This window comes from Nilaparvata lugens, chromosome 4, assembly GCF_014356525.2.
Source record: "Nilaparvata lugens isolate BPH chromosome 4, ASM1435652v1, whole genome shotgun sequence".
NCBI lineage: Eukaryota > Metazoa > Arthropoda > Insecta > Hemiptera > Delphacidae > Nilaparvata > Nilaparvata lugens.
The window spans coordinates 27,514,412-27,531,920 of record NC_052507.1 but is presented as its reverse complement, the minus strand read 5'-3'; the positions used below and the strand labels follow the sequence as shown (position 1 = coordinate 27,531,920).

Here is a 17,509-nt window from a genome sequence, read left to right as displayed (position 1 = left end):
ATTCAGCAATGTGATGCAATACTGTATTTTGCTTGAGTGGCCCTACATGAAATGAATAGTGTATACCACAGTTTTATAATATGGTATTTAAAGCACTTGTGAGATGTTTTAGACACGCGCTCGCTCGCTTGTGTCTTAACTCTACATGTAACTTGTGCATTAAAGACCCTCATTATAAAATTGTATAAATAAACCACTATATTTTCTATTTTAGCTAGCATGGGAGTTGAAACTGTGGTGAGAAGAGCGCAGAAATGTATGTACCTGCGCCTAAAACTGTATCAAGATTCTAGAATTCAAGATATAGCGTGCAAAATGTGTTGTCAATGATACAGTGGGCTCGGTCTTGCGCTCTGCACTGCTATTCACAAATTTGCTCTATTGGAATGGGTCTGTGGGAGAGGGCGGCCAGGGGGGGGGGGTCGAATCAACTAAAGTAATGAATGTTCGGCTAGAGTAGAGGGCCCCAGAGCTGTTCAGTTTATCTCCGTCCGGCTGCCAATCGGTCTGTGCCACAATAAACAGGATTTCATCGCAACTAAGGTAACAATTCAAGTGATTTTTAGGTTAGAATCAACAATTGAAATGATAATAATGTGGCTGTATGAAATTGTTTAAACTACTTATATCAACTACAGCATTAAGATGTTTGTAAACCCAACGAAATCAGATACAAACGACCACCGTAGGCTGCAATAATAATATTATTCAAGTGAATAGACTTATCAACTGTATTATTCCCACATACCCTACGGTAATAATATTATTGAATGTAATTTTTCACCACTTTCCGATTACTCACTATATTTTGCAAGTTCCTTCACTTACTCTAGACTTATTTGATCATTTTTATCTATGTGTCTGTGTTATAATTGATAAGGCTTATACTTGATTGTGTGGAGGCCTTTTTCTTATATAGTATTAAAAAGAAACTTACAAAAATATAAAAGAAACTTACAAGGTTTCTATCAGCAGGCCTCCGGATATATCAGTTTGTTCAATCATATGTCATCATATCAATATGTAGTTAAGAGGAATATGATATTAATCGCATTAAAAAATAGAATAATTTGAAATAACTTGCAGATACAGTATCAATAATTGAATCTCTCAACCCAACAGTTAGATAGAGACTTTTTTTCAAACTACCCATGTGAAATAATTCAGAACGTCATAAGATAATTTTATTCTTCAGCTCAATCTAACGTGTTTATTACGTAGAAAGGAATGAATGTATTTTTACTTTCCTTGCCCTACCTACTACCATAAGTAAGGAAAGTATTGCTTTTATATAATGATTAAAATTAAGATATAATAAAATAAACAAATTGAAGACAAAATAAAAACAATTGATAACAAAGTTTAATAAAATATAATAGTAGCATACAGTACCTACTTCTGTTGGGTAAAATTACAGATGAAACAAAGGAGTTCCGATGTTAAGCACGAGTGCATAGGTACTAGTAAAAATATATTTTCCATGATGGGTTATTTCTTGAAATCATTAATTTGTCATTAATCCTCCAATGTATACCATGTGGGAAATGAATGATACAATTTCCTGGGAGGCTTTAGACAGTAAGACAAAATACTGATAAAAAAGACCGGGAGTCACAGTGATAATCAATCATTAGGGATTGTGTGACATGCATTCCATCAATTTCGTTCAAATAGCTTGACAAATTATCTAGTTCATACACTTCAGTTCAAATAACAATATAATCACTTCATTAACTTCATTATATCCATTACATTCTTATCCATAATTTATTTGATGACCTACGATAGTCTGAAAGAAATTAATAATACCGATGAAAGCGATCGAGTGTCCAATAATATACCTATTTAAATAAAAATGATTTCAATATATTTATAACTAAAAACGAGCATCGAATAAATGCCCTTGTCCTAGTGTATCAATATAATATATTAGACATGTTAATAATATGTATTGTGTAAAATAACACCTGTTGCACTCCTCCCTGTGTGAATCATCTTCAAACGTAATTGAACGTGAAAACTGGATTAGTAGCCAGTAGGCGTTACATCATCATCCACAACGACCATCTACCCACTATATGTAATACCTAATCGTGCCATTTATATTCTTCGCCTTTTCTTGATCAACGTTCTTTCTTTAACATCAATCATACACCATTTGTCCTCTAATAGGTTTATTGCCTGTGCCAGCTTGAAATTTACAGATCAACTGTGAACAGAAACCAACGACGTGCTATCATAAGGCCTTATAGTTTCATTGATGAGTTATCACTAATATCATTGTTGCTGAAACAGTAATAGTATAGAGCTGTAAAAACAAAATAATACACATCTTAGACCAGAACTTGAGCTATTTCTACCAAATACTCTCTCAAAAGGAAATTCATTTGTGCCTATCGTGCGGGAATCAGTTTTATGATAAGTCTTATCGTCACTCTTGACTGGACAAAACTATAGCTACTGAATCCTGACTAGATGATTAGATAGCTCCACAGAAGTGCTTTATCACTCTTGTTTATGATTTAATAATTTTGTGTTCAATAAAATAATTAGTTTCTTATCTCTCCGATACAAATGAGTGGAGCTCTCTGCAAATTATGATAAATAATAATATACTCTTGGAGTAAATAACTACTTCCACAAGCAAAACTATGAATGTTGTTTTTGATTCTTGCTTTTTTCAATTTATTCGACAATAGCAATTCTAATAATCTATTCTTATTTCTGAAGTAAATCAATCTAGTAAATAATCTTCATGCTGTGCTCGTCTTTTTAAAGATAATAGGAAAGATGATTTGGAATGAAAATGGAGAATTTTGAAATAGACCGACACATCTAGAAAATATCAATGTCAATAATTAATTCAAGTAGGTGAACGGGCAAGAGTCAAGAAAACTTCATTAGTTTTTGCCATGCCTGATTTAATGTGTCTCCATTGCTAATCTAACCCTACACTTTTAATAATCAAAAAATACAAACTACATACAATGAATATGCGAGGATCTAAATCGTGATTATTAATTTCACATTAATTGTGAACGTAAAACAATTCTGAAATTCATTTCCAGTACCGTAACATCTTTTCAATGGGAAAAGATAGTCAGAATGAATTACAGGATTGAATATTGAAAAAATCCTATTCAGCCTAGTACTTAATATCTGATAACAATACTCATAGGTCTAAATAATACAGTTCTGTACCAATAATTCCTGATAGTTTTCTATGAGAAACAAATTGACATTACGCTACTCTTCGAATATTACAGAAACGCAATAAGATTTATCATAGTCAAGAAAGTTTCTAGTGAGTATGAGGTGCTAAATCTAGGAATTTGAACTATTTCCAACTTATTCTGCTATGCATTCGTTGCCAACTTCAGCATTAGGTTAAATCTCAATGCACTTCACAGATCTTTGAAATAATTGATTCCCTTCTTCAGAGAAACATTTGATATCACCATAAATACTGTTTACATTAATGAACAAGTAGAAACTCATTGATTCTTGAATGGAATAACAGAGTCAACTACAGTAATATCTCTATTTTCCGTGGTAAACTCACTCTTATTCTGTTTTGAAAATCATGAACCGCCAAGTTGTGAAAATAAAATATTTTACTACAAGGAACTGCAACTTGAATTTTAAAATATAATAAGGCAGCTGTTAATCATTTAATCCTCAGGTCATGAAACCATGGAATCGCACTTAACTAGTAGTTCTGTGAACAGTAGACCTCGCGCAGATATAAACAATAACATCTATAACAAGTGGAAATTGGACTTTTTGAAGTGAAAAGGTAAATCTTAACCTCATTCTTTTTTGAAACTTTTATTTGTAAAAGTTTGGGAGAAGACAGTTTTGGGATATGTCTGTTGTCTTCTCCCAATCATATTATATATTATGATTTGTGATTGTCAATGAAATAAATAAATAAATAAATCCTCTGTCCATACTGTCCATCACATCAAATTCTGTCCTGTCGACACACGACTAATGAGTGTTGAGATGGTGTATCAAAGATGCTAACATCAAAAGCTCATCTCCTTCAAGACATACTGGCAACTGGTCAGCCCGATTTGAAAGCAGAGAAAGGTCGAGAGAAAATACTATGTTACTTTTGGTTATGAATTGCATGCGTTATTGCATTCAATTAATAGTCCACATGACAGCTGATTTTTTTACTAAGTTACATTGGGATATTAATTGCATGCGTCATCGCTTGCAATTAATAATCCACTCGACAGATGATTTATGATGAATAATATTCTATAAACTGATTTTTACGGTAATGGTGGCGTTCGAAAGAGACTCCTTTTCCTTTTGAATTATCCTTGAAATGCAAAATTTCAAAAAACCTTATTGACCGAACGTGTTGAGGTTTATGTTTCAACTCGAATTTTCTCTTGTCTGTCTGTATGTATGTATGTAACGCAATTACGGCCAAACGCGTTGATAGAATTCGATGTGATTAGGCAGGAATATTCCTCTTTTCAATTGCGCGTCGATGTATACATAAGGTTTTTTGAAATTTTGCATTTTAAGGATAATATGAAAAGAAAAGGAATTCCTTCATACTCCGATATCACTATCTATATATATAAAAGCGAAATGGCACTCACTCACTGACTGACTCACTCACTCACTCACTCACTCACTCACTCGCAGAACCAAAAATCTACTGGACCAAAAACGTTCAAATTTGGTAGGTATGTTCAGTTGGCCCTTTAGAGGCGCACTAAGAAATCTTTTGGCAATATTTTAACTCTAAGGGTTGTTTTTAAGGGTTTAAAGTTCGTCTTTTAGCATGTATATTCTTCTTCTCCCAATCTCTTAATTATAATTGAAATTTCCATATCATATGTTACTATAGAACTATAATCTAGATAGAGTACCTCTTCGAAACAGTTGTTAATTAACTGGCAACTAAATTAATCATTTTGTCAGGTTGGCATTAAGTTGAGATGACTTTGTTAGGTTGGCACCAAGTTGAAGATTTAAATGCAGTTATCGCGGAAAAATTGATTGATCACTGCTACTTCAATCCCGGGAATATTATATTACTAGCCGTCTGGCTCTCTTCGCTCGCCATATCCGTTTAGCCAGACTTTTAGTCTGGACACCCGACTGGATTGTCCTAACATATGATAAAATGCTCAAATGAAAAATGCAGGCGAGCGAAGCGAGCCTGCTTATCTCATTCTTGTACGATCCAGTCGGGGGTCCAGGGGGCGGAGCCCCCTGGCTAGACGGATATGGCGAGCAAAGCGAGCCTGACGGCTAGTATAATATATCGTCTACTCTGAAGATAGGATTAATCAGACTATAGAATATAAGGTCTATAGTTTTAAACAAAGACTTTAAAGAGGTATGCATCTTTAAGGTCATTGGTTTCAATATTTTGTTTTGCAGTCATGGTATTATTATGCGTGCCCATCAGTATCTAGTCCAGTCAAGGAAAGGTTATAGAGGGAAAAGTTGGGAAGACAATTTTTGACCCCACAGTTCTGTTTAGGGAAGTAAGGAGGTAAACATTTCAAAAGTCCCCACCCCTACCAAATGTGCTAAGGGGATGGGGGTGATTTAAAGGTACCATTTCTTGGTTTCTCGCATAAAACTCAAAAACTATGTATCCTAAGGACTTTACTGTCACATAACAAATTAAAGCTTACATAATTTCCTACAATATTCATTCTACATCTTTTTTTATATCTCCTCTATTTTTCGAGATATCCGCTCTTGAATGTGTGACATTTTTGAAGTAACACGTTTACCACCAATTTTATTCTATTTTTGCTCTTATAACTTTTTAGAAATCGACGGAAAAATCCATGCTGATTATGAGCTTATAGAGCATCGAATTCTCTTCAATTTGATGTATAATTTTACACATTTACGAATTTCCTTACACCTTTTGCAGCAGCTTTAGTGTTGAGTGTGAAATCTCCATTTTTGCAACGATAGACTTCTTGACAAAGGAATTTGGAGTGAATGATTCAAACAAAATTTTTAACTTTGCAGCTTTGTTGAGACTAGTTAGGAGGAGAACATATCAAAAGTCCCCATTCCTAACTCATGTCCTAAGGGGATAAGGGTGGTTTAAAAGTTGCATTTTAAGCGTTTTTCTTCGACGCTCATATCTTGAGAACAATGCGTACAACCCACATAAATAACTATTCAAAAATAAAGATTGATGAATTCTCTACACTTTTTGTTCAGTAGAATTTTGTGATACTCTCAACAGTTCCCGATATATTCGCTCTTGAAGGTTTGTAATTGTTAAAATAACAGGTTTTTCTTTTTATCCAATGTTTTGCTCTTTCAGGGCTTATAACTCTCCAAGAAAAAAACTGATGCTTATCGTAAATTTGTAGAGTATTGAATCCTCTTTGAAATTATGTATTATTTAACTATTCCAAGTTTTTCCTTTCATTTTTATAGCTGCTTCAATGTAGGGGGTGAAATATTCATTGCTGCAAACAATTGATCTTTTGACAATGACATTTGAAGGGGGTGTCTGTGACACAATTTTTGACTTTGCAGCTTAATTAAGACTAGTTGGTAGGTGAACATAGCAAAAGTGCGCATCTTTATTATTTAGTTGACACTTTTTGCAACAATGAAAATTTCACCCCCTACATTGAAGCTGCTATAAGATTGAAAGGAAAAACTTGGAATAGTGAAATAACACATCATTCCGAAGAGAATTTAATGCTCTACAAACCTACGATAAGCATCAGTTTTTATGATGCATTGATGGAGAGTTATAAGCCCTGAAAGAGCAAAACATTGGATAAAAACCTGTTATTTTAACAATTACAAACCTTCAAGAGCGAATATCTCGGGAACTGTTGAGAGTATCACAAAATTCTACTGAACAAAAAGTGTAGAGAATTCATCAATCTTTATTTTTGAATAGTTATTTATGTGGGTTGTACGCATTGTTCTCAAGATATGAGCGTCGAAGAAAAACGCTTAAAAATGCAACTTTTAAACCACCCTTATCCCCTTAGGACATGAGTTAGGAATGGGGACTTTTGATATGTTCTCCTCATAACTAGTCTCAACATAGCTGCAAAGTCAAAAATTTTGATTAAAACATTCCCTCCAAATTCCTTTGTCAATTGGTTTATTGTTGCAAAAATGGAGATTTCACACTCAACACTAAAGCTGCGGCAAAAGGTGTAGGGAAATTCGTAAATATGTGAATTCATACATCAAATTGAAGAGAATTCAATTATCTTTAAGCTCATAATCAGTATGGATTTTTTCCATCGATTTTTTAAAAGTTATAAGAGCAAAAATAGAAAAAACTTGGTGGCAAACGTGTTTTTTTTTTCAAAAATGTCACACCTTCAGAGCGGATATCTTGAAAACTAGAGGAGATGTGAAAAAAGTTGTAGAATGAATATTGTAGGAAATTATGTAAGCTTTAATTTGTTATAATGACAGTAAGGTCCTTAGGATACATAGTTTTTGAGTTTCATGCGAGAAACCAAGAAATGGTACCTTTAAATCACCCCCATCCGTAGGGGTGGGGACTTTTGATATGTTCACCTCCTTACTACCCTAAACAGAACTGCGGGGTCAAAAATTGTCTTCTCGACATTTCCCTCTATACCCTTTTTTGAGCATTCATTGCCTGGACTAATCAATATTCTCACATTTGAAAAAACTATATTAATAGGTGATTAAAAATAATCTAATGAACTAAATAATGCTGAAGAAATTATAATATTTTCGATTGTAAAAAAATAATTTTCATCAGATGGAAATATTATCACGGAACTGGATGAATTATATCATATGGAATACAAATTCAAACGTGAACAGAGTTTGTTAACATTTCAAACAGGTGACATCAGATACTTGAGGATTAGAAAACTGCGTGAGGTCTACTGTTCACAGAACTACTAGTATATACGTCGACGCGAAATTCAAAAAGGAACATACCTTCCAAATTTCATGAAAATCTATTGCCGCGTTACGCCGTAAATGCGGAACATATAAACATAAATATAAACATTAAGAGAAATGCAAAACCGTCGACTTAAATCTTGGACCTCTCTTCGCTCGGTCAATAATCTAGTTTTATGAGCTAATAACAGTCTACAACTTCACTCGATTGTCTGGAGGGAGTCACATTGGACGTTTGAGAACTTGTTTTCTAGTGGGGAAAAACTTATTTTAATACTCTCCATTTTGATTTACAACCCAAGTTTCTATTATGTTTCCTTGCTTAAATACAGATTTTCAAAGTTGTGGTATTCTTTTTGAATCACGGTGTATTTATGTTACAAGGATAATTTGACAGTAGATTTGATTGGGGATCCTTTTCAAATGAAACTACTACTTTTCTGTGGCCTCAAATTTTGATCCGCCGTTTCAAATCCAACTTAATTTTTTTTTAATGGGAAGGTCGGTGGTCATGTGATAAATGATTTCGATACTGAATTAAAATTCATTAAAATGAATTGCGAAAACTACACATCGATATCACGATCTGTTTCATAGATATTCTCTCATTTTAATTTTCTAATAAATCATACAGAAATGAAATCTATTCACATTCTAAAAACTTCTAACAGTAAAGTTTGATCTGTCCGATTTTTAATGTACTCATTCATTTTATGTTTGTATGATTCATTAGTACCCATATTTCAATGTGAATACCTCTGAAACGGTTCCTGATATTGATGGCGGTTTTCGCTATTAATTTTCTTTTGAAATTCGGTATAGAAGTTATGTATCACATGACCACCTTCCATTTGAATAAATTAAGTTCGATTCACAATAGTCGATCCAAGATGGCGGAGAAAAATTTTGAGGCTACAGAACAGTAGGCTAGTTCTTTTTTATTTGAAAAAGATCCCCAATCAAACACCTATTGTCAAATTATCCTTGTAACAGGAATATTAAGCTGTTTTCACAATTTTCACCAACTCTGTATCTGTATACAAACAATAGTAGGCCCATGCCGAAAGAGAACTCTTGTATTCTGAAGGTACGAACAGTTCGGAAAGGTCATGGTTCAGCTTCAGTTTCGATCGATGCCAATGATCAAATGGAATACACAAAATAATCTGGATGTCATCGTGCTGAATTGCGGTCAACACTTAAACTTTCTGTTCACTCCTATCGCAAGCACGACCTGAAAGCTTATCAGCGACCTGACTGTTCTGTTCGTACCCTAAGGGCCGGTTTCCGAGCTCGGGATTTAGCTAAGTTCTAGACTTTAAACAGCTGGAGTCAGAAAATTGGCTTTACGAAACGGGGCGTAGTCGCAGCCCACGTTTAAATTAAATTTCGAAAAACTAGAAAATTGAACACAAATATAAAGAGAAAATAGTGAAAAGTTTCATCTATTTTTGAATGTTTTATTTCGACAAGGAAAAACGTTTCCAATTATAGAAATTAAAAAATAAAAATTATCATAAAAACTGCGACTACGCCCCGTTTCGGAAAGCCAATTTTCTGACTCCAGCTTTTTAAAGTCTAGTACCCAGCTAAATACCGAATTCGGAAACAGGCCCTTAAGGTGCATCTGACATGTTAAGCAAAAGTCAGTAGCAGTGAACATTGCTAATGATATGAAGAATATATTTGTATAGTTTGTTATGAGAAGCGACTCGGGACCCAAGAGTTTGGCTTGGTGTTCAGCTTACTTCCAAAATCCAGCCCATGGGCTGGAGTCTATAAACTTTACCTAATTTCCCACTCATGAACCCACTCATGCCCTCGTCATTGCAAGAGGAAAAACAGGGTTGTTTTTTCATAACATTAATGCTTACATAACATTAATGCTTTTATCATTACGTTAATGCTTCATTAGTGTCGCTTCTTACAACGGTCGGACTATAGATTATCAGTAGGCCTATGTTCTCACTTCATGATCCTACTTGCATAGGCTACTTATCTTCAATACTCATATTAGTGCAAATAGGTAAAACACAAAATTATAAAATAGACCTAAGGTAGATATTACACTAATGAAGCATTCTATTGAATAGTCTAGACTCGAAAATCACCTTAATTATACACTGTATTATTTTTTGAACCGTAGCTCATAAAAATTAACATATTGAATAAAACTTTTTATTCCTCTAGAATGGAAACCACAACCGAACTGCTGAAAAAACATTATAATTTCACCATGTTTTGTGACAGTTGTTTAGGAGAATGTGCAATCAGAATAATTTTTAATTAAATTATTGCACTACTTCTATAACGTAGTTTACACAGGTAGTTTACACAGGCCTGCTTTATAGATGGCTCAGTGACGGGCTTTACTTTATCTTACATTTATATAATTTGAAATATCTTATCTGAGACTGAGATAATACTAATTACCTATCAATCTCATATTATAAATTTTACATTATATCTAAAAAAAATGCCAAATTCACTTAAGGTCTATTATCTAGGAGCAACCAAAAAAATATTCAGTTCTGTTAATGCTTTGAGCAGTCATAAGGCAAACCAGCCTAAGGCACTGCCAATTAGGGTGAGTCACTCACCCTGTTCCACCCACAGTTATAATCAGGTTATAATTATAATCAGTTATAATCAATTATTATCAGGTTATAATCAGTTATAATTATAGTCAGGCCTACCCATGCATTTTCTATTCGAGAAATTCATAACAGTCCTAATAAGCAACCTATTCATATAGCCTACTTCTTAAAACGTACGAGTATACTTATTTTAGGGATTCAATTAGATGCCTATTATAATAATATATATTATGCAATGCATGTGTAATATTTATTTTTTCAATTTCTAACACTAAATCGTTAACTTGTGGTATAATCAATTTATAGCTTCCTTGTGCTAGTTCGAATGAACAAGTTCTGGTACAATCTATTGATTCGTCGGTTCTTGTTTCTAGTACAATAAAGAAAGCTTTTGACGTTTCCCCAGCCAGCTTTGATCCCTGAGTCGTCTTCACAAGTAGCAGTGTCTAGTGGGTCTGAAGGCGTGAATAACATCAGACCAAAGTAAGTCAGCCTCCCATCCCTCCACCATCCCTACCACAGGAAGGCCGATTCAAATGAACAAGTGCGCCAGCCGGCCAGAAATAGCCGAGTGACGTAGCTCTTGATGGTTGGGCTGTTCCATTTGCCAAAGCAAAGCAAAGCATCACCCTCCACTACTCAATACAATATTCGTCTTGCTATATTTACTGTAATTCTATTACTATATCCATCGCATACTATGCATTACTATTACTATCATACAGCCGTTGTATATCGAGCCGTTGAGACACATTCAGTGCCTGTGCTTTCTTTCTCTCTTTTTCCAAATATTTATCCTCCTTCGCCACCCTCAGACGCGCCAATTTCAAGCGCTATTTGCTTTTCGCCTGAGGAATAAACATGACTGCTCTGGAATCCAAAACAAACTCATAACGACATGCCATATGGGAGGAGTGAATGTTGAGAAGCAACACGATGGCATCAGAGTCGACTGTCGAAATCGTTTTGAAGTATCAAACTTGATGCGTTTCATAGTTAAATGGATAAATTTATGAGATATTTTATTAACAAAATTATACCTATTGTTTTATGAAGGAATTCTTCTCAATATTGAAAATCATTCATTATAAATGTAATACAGTACCATATAAATTTAAAATATAATTAATATATAGCTTTGTGTTATGTCTTGAATGAATGATGAAATTTAAATGACCAAAATGAAAATTTAATGTGTATCACTCACCACTATTCACTCAAATAAAAAAAACCAACTCATCTATTGAATTTTCACAATTATAAGTCTTTATTAGTTATTGTACTGTGGTCATTCTGAAAGAATAGGCTATAAATTGAAGTTGTCAGTAAAATAATTATTTACAGCAGTGTCTACTAGAGCTCTTTTTCTGAATACCTTTTTGCCTATTATTATTAAATATTCAGTGGATACCGCAATTAGAAATAAATTAATTCATTGGACAATGGGTTGGTAATTTTGCTTTAAAAAATTATTTCCTTATAGGATATAATGTATTATGACTTGTAAAATAAGACAACCTCCCTTTCAATCAGACCTCTTCCATGTTTGAACAAACATGTTCATGTTTGTAGCTAAGAACGATGAAATGAGCCAGCAGACATCCAATGAATAATGCCAACGCAAAGCCAAATGAGTGAAGTCGACGAGAATTTTAATAGTCAGGTCACAAGTCACATCAATTCAGGCACAATGAACTGCAACCAAATTGGACTGGCATTCAAGCAATTCATTAGTCATGACGTTTGTCAAGGCGCGATGATATAAATCAGAAGCTTTGCCTTTGTATGATAACTGTGATAAGACTAGAATTACCTGCAATCTATGTTGCTTCTATATATATATATATATATATATATTATATATATATATATATATATTATATATATATATATATATATATATATTCTGAAATCAATAATAAAATAACTAGTAGTTCTGTGAACAGTGGACCTCACGCAGTTTTCTCATCCACAAGTATCTGATGTCACCTGTTCTAGTTGATTCAGTTGAATCACAATTCACAGTTGAATCATAATTTACTCTTAAAAACTGTTATTTGTTTTCTCCTAGATCAAAAACTCACTTATATTAATAAACTCAGTTCACGTTTGAATTTGTATCCCATATGATAAATAATAATAATAATAATATCGTGTGATCTGGCTGGCTCCGGTCTGATGATTTATCCTGTTTCGTGATAATCTTTCCATCTGATAAAAAAAATTCTCAACTATTTTGAAATTATTTGTTTTCAATCAAGAATATTATAATTTATTCGGCACTATTCAGTTCATTTGATCATTTTTATTTTATTTTCAATCACCTATTGAATTTGTTTTTCGAATAATGTAAGAATATTGATACTGATGGGCAAGCATAAAAAAATTTGAAACCCTACCTTATAGAAATAGACACGGTCAGACATCTGTGCAATGCATGCAATGAATAACTACTTATCACTTGTCAGCTGATTGATTATGAATAATTCTATAGTTTGATTGATCATATCTTCAAAGTAGATGATATATATATATATATATATAGTGATATCAGAGTATGGAGGAATTCCTTTTCTTCTCATCTTCTTCTTAGGGTGCCAATCCGTTACGAATGTTGGCGATCATCATAGCGATCCGTGCTTTGTTTGCAGCAATCCGGAACAGTTGTGTAGATGTTTTGTTGAACCAGGTCCTGAGGTTTTTAAGCCACGATACCCTGCGTCTTCCTGGTCCTCTTCGTCCAAAGATCTTCCCCTGCATAATTGTCTGCAGCAAACTGTATCTCTCCTCGTTTCTCATGATATGACCAAGGTATTCCAACTTACGTGCCTTGATTATGTTCATCAGTTCCAGGTCCTTTTTCACCATCCTCAAAACTTCTACGTTTGTCACCCTGGCAGTCCAAGGGATTTTCATCATTCTCCTGTATAGCCACATCTCGAAAGCGTTGATCTTTTTGGTTGTGGTTTCATTGAGCGTCCAGGATTCTGCACCATAAAGGAGAACGGAGAAGACATAGCATCGCAGGAGTCTCAATTTAGTGTCAAGGGTGATGTTGTGACTTTTGAAGAAGGCACTCATGCAATTGAAGGTAGATCTTGCCTTTCCTATGCGTGCTTTTATTTCCTGTGCATTGCTCCAGTCCTCATTAATAATGGTTCCTAGATAATTGTAGTGATCAACTCTCTCAATAGCGGCTTGGTTTATGAATAGTCGGCTTCCTGTGATATTTTGTTTGCTGATTATCATAAGTTTGGTCTTATTTACATTGACTTCAAGCCCATATTGACTGCTGTGATGGGTAATTTTGTCCACCAGGGCTTGCAAGTCTTCAAGATTGTCGGCAAAAACAATGGTATCATCAGCATACCTGATGTTATTCAGTCTACATCCATTTAGCAGAATTCCCTTGTCCATGCCATCCAGGGCTTCACCGAAGATGTGTTCCGAGTAGAGGTTGAAAATAAGAGGTGAGAGTATGCAACCCTGTCGGACACCTCGCTTTATTTTTATGTAATCCGTGTGTTCTCCTTCCACTCTGAGGTTAGCGACCTGGTCCCAATAGAGGTTCCCGATTATTCTCAGATCTTTGTCATCGATACCTGCTTCATTCAGTATTTTGACCATCATTTCATGTTTTACTCGGTCAAATGCCTTTTGATAGTCAATCAGGCATGCATATACATCGCAATTCATGTCGCGGCATCTCTGAAATAAGACTTGTACTGCAAATAGTGCCTCTCTAGTGCCGACCGCCTTTATAAAGCCAAATTGAGTTGGGGATATTTGGCTCTCACACACACTATATATTCTCCTGTGGATGACCTTGAGGAACACTTTTAAGAGGTGACTCATAAGACTTATTGTGCGATACTCTTCACACTTCTTTGGTCTTGTTTTCTTTGGAATAGCAACAAATTCAGATTTCAGCCATTCAGATGGAATTTTTCCAGTGTTGTAGATGTTGTTGAACACTTTTGTGATAAATGCAATTGTTCTGTCATCAAATAATTTGAGGATTTCTGTTTCAATGTTATCTGGACCCGATGCTTTACCATCTTTTAACTGTGCAATGGCTGCTTGCACTTCATCTTGCAAAATTTCTGGCCCACTTAGAGTTTCCTGTATGTCAAAGTGTTCCTTTCTATGATCCTCAAACAGTTTTTCCAAGTATTCTTTCCAGGTGCTGATTTTGGCTTGTTTATCTACCACAATTTTACCGTCTGAGTCTGTGAGGTTTCCCAGTTGCTTGTTCTTGAAATTGCCGGTGAGCTCTTTAACTTTTCGGTGCACACTGTAGCTGTCATACTTCTTTTGCAGTAATTCGATTTCCTTACACCTCTCTACCGCCTCCTTATCTTTAGCCTCTCTTATTCTATTCCTAATAGCAATACTTAGTGTTCTATATTTCTGTGAATCATGTTTGGATTTTCTTCTTTCTTCCATCATTTCCATTATTTCGTTGGTCATCCATGGCTTTCTCTTGTTGGTCTTATCTGCTTTAAGGTATTCTTCCTTTATATCTTCCACAGCCTTCTGTATCTTACTAATTGTCTGTTCAGGGTCTAGTTGTTCTTCAATATCATTGATTTGTTGATTTAGTGTTAGTTTGGCTTTCTTTTTTATTGCAGGATCTTTCAGGAGTCTCATATCGTATACCTTGGGAATCCCTCTTTGTACTCGTTTCATCCTGATTCTAAACACACCTACAAGAGGTACATGATCTGACTCGATGTCGGCCCCAGGATAGGTTTTAACAGATGTACAGCTGTTACGAAATCTTCTATTCACAAGCAAATAGTCAATTTGGTTTCGTATTACCCTTTCTGGTCTGTCTTGAGGTGATTTCCAAGTATATAGTTTCCTTGGGGGGAGCTTGAAGAATGTGTTCATAACCACTAGATCATTGCTCTCTGCAAAAGTTTCCAAGAGATCTCCCCGCTCATTCCTTTCTCCTAGTCCATGTGATCCAATGTGATGAGATTTATTTCCTGCTCCCAGTTTAGCGTTGAAATCCCCCATCACAATGAGAAGCTCATGTTTAGGTATTCTCTCAATAATGGCGTTGATGGAGTCATAGAATTCTATAGCCTGTTCTTCTGGTTTATCTGCAGTCGGGGCATAAACTTGCAAGATGTTGATATTGATTGGACTGGCACTGACCTGAAGTAGCATAGCCCTTTCTGATATGGGAACAAAGTTTGTAATGCACTTGGCTATATTAGGAGATATTATAGCCCCTACACCATTTTCATGTGTTCCATCAGTTCCTGAGTAGAAAACTGTGTGTTTGCCAACTTCCATCTTCCCCGAATTTGGCCATCTCATTTCAGACACTCCCATGATTCCAATGTCCATTCTTTCCATTTCCTGTATTGCATTGTTGATCTTTCCTGCCTTTGCCATTGTCTTCACGTTCCACGTACATATCCTAAGCTTGGTTCGATATTTAAGCTTTGTATCCTTGGATCCACCCATATCTGGGAGGCATTCCCCTATCCGCCACCTGGGGAGGCGCCCCATGGAGGACTAGCAACCCCCGAGGGGAGTTTCTTCTCATATTATCCTTAAAATGCAAAATTTCAAAAAAAACAATTGACGCGCAGTTGAAAAAGGAATATTCCTGCCTCTCATAAATCTCATCGAATTCTATCAACGCGTTTGGCCTTAATCGCGTTACATACAAACAGACAAAACACACAAATCGAGTTGAAACATAGACCTCACTACGTTCGGTCAATCATTTTAAATAACTCAGTCTACGGCTGAATGAGTTCTGAGTAGGCCTAGGTACGCTACTGAGAATAGGCAGTAGATGTTGACCAAGAAATTACTTTGAAGTTACCTTTGTTTACTGTACTGAATGGAGCACATCTTTTGTTAGTCTCAATCTTTGTTGCTAGATGGCGTATGCATTCATAAGAAGGGCAGAGTATCAGTCTCTTTAATGCTCAGAGTTTGAAGACTTTGTTTCACTGTATTCGTTAATCCTTACACTCTAGTAGGTTGTAGGGTCCTTTATTAAAATATTAGAATGGGATATGGGATACCCCCAAAAAGCTGGCAATCTCTGACAAAACCCTTAGTTAAATTCACACGTCGTCTGAAAATACCATTTTTATAGTATTTTCATTTAGTAATCCTCCTCTCTTATTCAAAAGCTGGCTTTTATAATTATTCTATACTAAGCTCATCAAGGAGTATTTGAAAAACCTAGCATAAGTTTGAACAAGAATTTCACAAGTAGCCTATCTAAGAGGAGAATCAATATCTCTATCAAGAGAGTAACAACAAAAATCTGGTGCGGCGCACACACACAACAACACTTGCCGTTATGAAAATTTATCACCTGACGCTAGTGTTCACGCGCATCTCAAGTCTACTATTCAAGGATTTGTGCCAGCTGGTGACAGGACAATAACACTGGAGCACCTAAGGTCTGCTATCTCTTCGTAGTGAATGATTAAATAGAATCAACAGTTGCCTACAGTTTGCAATTGAATAATCACATTTTCTCGAACTTCAAGCTTATTTTCAATTTTAGGTGAAAATGTTACTGATCATTAATTGTAGAGATTTTCATGCTCAATCTTTTCCACTTGAATTTTTTCGTTTAAATTGTATCTGAAGCCTGATAATTGGGAATCTAAAATCAAACTTTGCATAGATGGGACGGAGCTCACACACACACACACACACACACACACACACACACACACACACACACAAAACTATTTTTTTGGACTCAGGGGACCTTGAAACGTATAAAAATTTGAGTACCTTAACTGTTTTCGGAAAGCAATACTTTCCTTACCTATAGTAATAGGGCAAGGAAAGTAAATACTGGATTCAAGTCAACTAGAATCGTAAGCTTCTAGTTTCAATAATCGAGATTCAAATCACTCTTAATTAAATCATGCAGCATCAATGACCATCTTTTACAAATACCTAGTTACTCCTAGATTGATGGTGATGCCCACAGGAGCACGAGGCATATG

General features: G+C 35.1%; 1 protein-coding gene across 1 annotated transcript in view; it reads left to right on the top strand.

Annotated features, from left to right (window-relative positions):
• The first annotated feature begins 393 nt into the window (after nt 1–393).
• The window catches only part of LOC111051960 (myosin-9), a 135,815-nt gene continuing 118,699 nt past the window's right edge, over nt 394–17,509 (top strand). Inside the window, exon 1 of the mRNA XM_039427237.1 lies at nt 394–543. The gene's annotated coding sequence lies outside the window, so the exon portion shown is untranslated. The remainder of the gene's footprint in view (nt 544–17,509) is intronic.